We start from the raw sequence: 4,779 nt of genomic DNA on the forward strand, positions 1-4,779 counted from the left end.
GCCACCCTGTGTTACATTTTGTGATGTTTGTGAAGTTGGTGCTTGTTAACGCATCCTCTTGTTTGTTTTGGTGAAGGTGTGCAACGCATATTTGTGTCAGTGCCCTATATTTGTTCCAGTGCCCCAGCTATTTGTGCCAGTGCTCCCAGCTAACAGTGCGGCATGGGGGAGAACGACCTTTAGCCAGTTTAAATTTGGGAACTGGATTTATCTTTTGCTAGCACTTAAAGGTAGCCTGAATATAAGTTAGGCTACCTGTTTAGAAACAAAACTAAATTTTCTGTGATGACTGATGAGTTTCTTTTTATATAGTTTCGATAAAAAAAAACATAACTCGCTTCGAACAGTCCGAGCTATTGTGTCAAAGATATGGTCAGGGTGCCAATTTCACTGATGTTTTCCTCTTGCACCAACCTGTAGTTGGGTCACTGATCATTGTCATTCCATTATTCTACGATTATCATGCAGTATTGTTGCAAAATATGAAAACGAATGAGCATTTCATTTTGACGAAAATAATGTATGCAGCCTTGTCTCACGTTGGGTCTACTTGGCAAATGTCGATTTTATTGTGCTTAACTTATTCCTAGTAGGCCTACAACCACCTTAGTTTTGGTAACTTTAAAGTTTTTTAATCTTTGATTTGACAAATCCTTGGAAACCTAGAGATTTTATAGTTTATGTTTAAAAAATTTAAACAGCTTAAAAACAGATTTTTCTAATTCGGTGCTGATTTGCAACTCATAATTGTGGTATAGCTCTATAGCTCTTATTCCTAATATGAACGCAAAGGTTACTTTGGTGCACAAAAAGTAATTCTTAGGTTTCGAAAAAAATCTGATTGTTTTAACTTAGACGTAGCATTTCCAACACTTTGACTGTATATAGCGTTTGATTCATCACGCTGTACTATAAGTACATTAAAAGCAAAAACAAAACTATCATAATATTGATTGTTAGTATTTCTATTTTTTCCAGAACCGAGACAGCATCTTTAAAAATTTAAACCTAACAGTTTGGACACTATGTAGAAAGGAGCGTTATTCCTGGCAGTCAGCACCAGACTGAGTAGGCTACTCACCAGAACAGCGAGCAATTGCGATTCGCTAACCATCACATTTGACGTGAACAGGTTATATGACGTGAACAGGTCAATTTCTATTCAGTTTATTTTGTTTTTCTTTAACCCTAACTTCCCCAAGCAAACAAATCGACCGTGCCAAATTTTTTTCAACTCAATAACTTACTTTGGTCACAAGCACGTTTTAACGTTCGCGTTTTGTCGCTTCTACCTTTTTCTCGACCTTTGCTATGTTGACGTGTATTGTTTTTGATATGATGGTCAGAAATAAAAACAACTGAAGTGAACTGAACTGAATAGGCTACATGCCAACATGGTAGAGTTTCAAGAAAAGTAGAAGCTACAAAACGCGAATGTCAAAACGTGCTTGAAACCAAACTAGGATAGTAAGTTAAACAATATTATGTAATGATGGGGGTGATGTAATGTCCCTGACCGTTTGGACTTTGGACTATTCCAATCTTTGCATAATTTCTATAAAAGGTATTTAAAAGTTTATAGAAATCAATTCTTGTGATCCTTCTGTCGTAGTAAAAAGTAGCTTACTTAGCTTGAAGCTCACATCAAATTTTAACTCGAAAGGTTTAACTCTAACTTTTACAGAATTAGAAATCTAGCTTTAATTTGTGCAGGGGTCACCAACCTTTTTGCATGCGGGCCACTTTGGCACTAAGGAGAGCTGTGGCCGGCCGCACCAATAAAATGTTAGGTAGGTTGACTCTTATCTTAGAAAGGAACGCATTTCGTACCCAGTACTCAGCGTTACATGCTGTTCATATTTATGTTAGAATACCGCAGCAACAAAATTAATCGAACAAAGCTACTGCCAGGCCAAGCTCCTTTTACAACGCTTTTGACTTTTTTAACAATGCCTAATAAACAAGGCCACTTGTTTTGCGCACTTATAGCGAGGTGAGCGGTTTCATCAAAATATTCATCGCCAAGCAAGAGTGGTGTTGTCACTTCGCTTTACAAAAGTTATCTTGCAATTCACAATTTCAGTAAACAAGGAAATGTTTGACACATCGCAATACAGGTGCCCAGCAATAGTGACCTGCAAACATATCAGCGAAAAATAGGCTCCAATAACAGGGAAAGAGAAACCAGGCACCATGAAACAAACGCTTGTGGAAATCACCGAAAAATCGTAATTCCATCGTAATTCATGAACAGTCTTCCCTCTAAAAAAGCAAATAGTTGGTTTTTCATCCTTTTTGTGAGAGTCTATAAAACCGTCTTTCTTTTATTATAGACAACTGTCACTTGCGGGGCTTATCAGCGTGGCAAGAAGTTGTTGATTAACAACATTTTGCAGTAGGCTACTTGCTTCGGCAGTACATATACTAAAATTGGAACGATACAGATAGATTAGCATGGCCCCTGCGCAAGGATGACACGCAAAATCGTGAAGCGTTCTATATTAAAAAATAAACATTTTGCAGTACTAAGCTAAATATTTTCATGATACAATCAGAAAAAGTCTTTAAATTTATATATACTATTTTGCCAATTTATTATAAATTGAGTTGGCACACCCACCTATTTTGCCAACAAAAACTTGCATAAAGAGAACACTGCTCGAGAAACACAATGGGCTACCGGTGAAACGCACACTAGTGTTTACATGACATTTGCAAACTTAAAATAAGCAACCCTGTGCTCACAGACAATTTTGAAATTCGAAAACAGACGTTTTAATCATCCACTGGGACAGTGTGGCTAGACATCGCATTGGAATAACTTTAAGCGACCCCCACCTAGAACTATAATCTGATTGCATACGATTTCACCGACCGACCAAAGCGAAAATATGCTTCCCGGAAAGCATTTTTTGCCTTCGTGCTCTTTAACTCTTCAAGAAAAGTATTTTTATTTATACTTGTATGCTGATGCCTTCCGCGGGACGCAGCGATACAGCGTGACGGGACGCATGCGGCTCGCGGACGCCAGTTGGTAACCCCTGGTGTATCATGATGTAATATGAAGCGTGCCGAAACAAAACAAGCATTATTGGACTAAAAAACAAGCAAAAAGCGATCACAGCAAAAAAGGAAAAGCATGTTAAAACTTTTTCATGAAACCGGCCCTTCCAGACCTCTTTTTCGATCTGCTTCTTCAGACCTCAAAATTTCATTATCCATTTTCTTGATATATAGCTATACATGCCTACTACTACTACAGATATTTTTAAAGACCCGCCAGTGGTCAAGTGTATTTTAGTTCTTTGTAAGATAGCCGTTTTTAAACAGTACATGTTAAACCGTTTATAGCTTAGCCTACTTCTCTCTGGTCAAATTTTGCAGATTTAAAAAAATGTTATGATTAAAAAATAGACTAGCCTACTGTGTCCGGAAGGAAAGAAAGTTGCGTGCGCGATTAAATAAGCTTCTCGGGAAGCGTGATGTTGGTAACTTAACGGACAAATATCTATTTAGAAAAATCGTAGCATGCAGTGTTTCAGAACCACAACTAATATTTTTTCAACTTGTTTTTATAAAAATTTGTTGATGTATGGAATACAGGATAAGGTTTATGTTTCAATAGATAACAGGTAATCTGTAATGAATGATATTGATACACCACCAGTTTTTGTAGTACAAAAGCAGACCAGTTCAGTGTCCAGTTTAGTTTGTTTTAGCTTCTGACCATCACAGCGAAAACAATATATGACGACTAAGCATAACTTTAAAAGAAAGTAAAAAAGTTTCTACTTAATTTACAAGATTTCGATCAGGCTTGAAAAGATTCTAGCACTCGACATTCTGCCTTTCAATCATTCTAGGCTGCAATGCATTTCATATTGTGTAAACGCTTATGTTTTGTTGTACGGTACTAAAGCAAATAAAAGTATAAGTTTTCACTGAGTTTTTAAGCTCAGGACGAAGTGACTAGCAATCAACAGTTTCATCGGAGCTTTTACAAAAGAGTTCGTGATATAAAGGAAGTTCAGATGGTTTTACAAAGCAAAAGTAGACCGATAGATTGAACTGAAATCAAACAAAGCTTGATCCATATTCAGTAGGCTACTTTTCAATCAAGGAAATGTAGGAAAAATATTATTTAAGAGAGCAAAGTGACCGACCCTTTTACATCGACCATGGTGATTCCGTTGAGCTGATCGTATTAAAAAAGTGAAAGTAAACAGTGGCGTAGCTAGGGGGGGGCGGGGGGGGGCGGACCGCCCCGGGCGGCACGTCTGGGGGGCGGCACTTTCAGACAGGACGTTTTGTTTTTTTTGTTGATAATGCAAAAGTACACGGAAAATAAAAGCAAACAGGATGGCAACGTTCAAAACAGTGGCGTAGCCAAGGGGGAGGAGGGGTTTGGGGGTTACAACCCCCCATTTGGCACGCATGTGACGTCACGATATTGAGAATGATGCTTTCAGTCTCTATGTCTCTAAAACAAAGTTTGCCCAATTTTAAACGAAACTCCATTAAAAGAGCGAAACTCCATTTTAAACGAAACTCCATTAAAAGATTTTGCCAATACCAAACATTCAAATATTTCAGCCAGGAATTAGCAACAAGAAAACATAGAGACTTAGCTTTATTAAGTTACCGAAAAATTCCCAAGACAAACATAATCTTATCCTTTTGCCATGCCACCGGACAGCACCATTTTACAGGAATATTTATACTAGGAGATTTATACCCACATTTTTGTTGAAAATGCTCTCAGAATGCACTAAATCCAAA

The 4,779-nt window shown here is 37.6% G+C and overlaps 1 non-coding gene across 1 annotated transcript; it reads left to right on the plus strand.

Annotated features, from left to right (window-relative positions):
• Positions 1–2,400: 2,400 nt before the first annotated feature.
• On the plus strand, positions 2,401–2,506 carry LOC145786041 (U6 spliceosomal RNA). The gene has a single exon (XR_014291261.1). It is a non-coding gene; the product is annotated as a U6 spliceosomal RNA (small nuclear RNA).
• The last annotated feature ends 2,273 nt before the right edge of the window (positions 2,507–4,779 follow it).

This window comes from Aplidium turbinatum, chromosome 16 (genome assembly GCF_918807975.1).
Source record: "Aplidium turbinatum chromosome 16, kaAplTurb1.1, whole genome shotgun sequence".
Classification (NCBI taxonomy): Eukaryota; Metazoa; Chordata; class Ascidiacea; order Aplousobranchia; family Polyclinidae; genus Aplidium; species Aplidium turbinatum.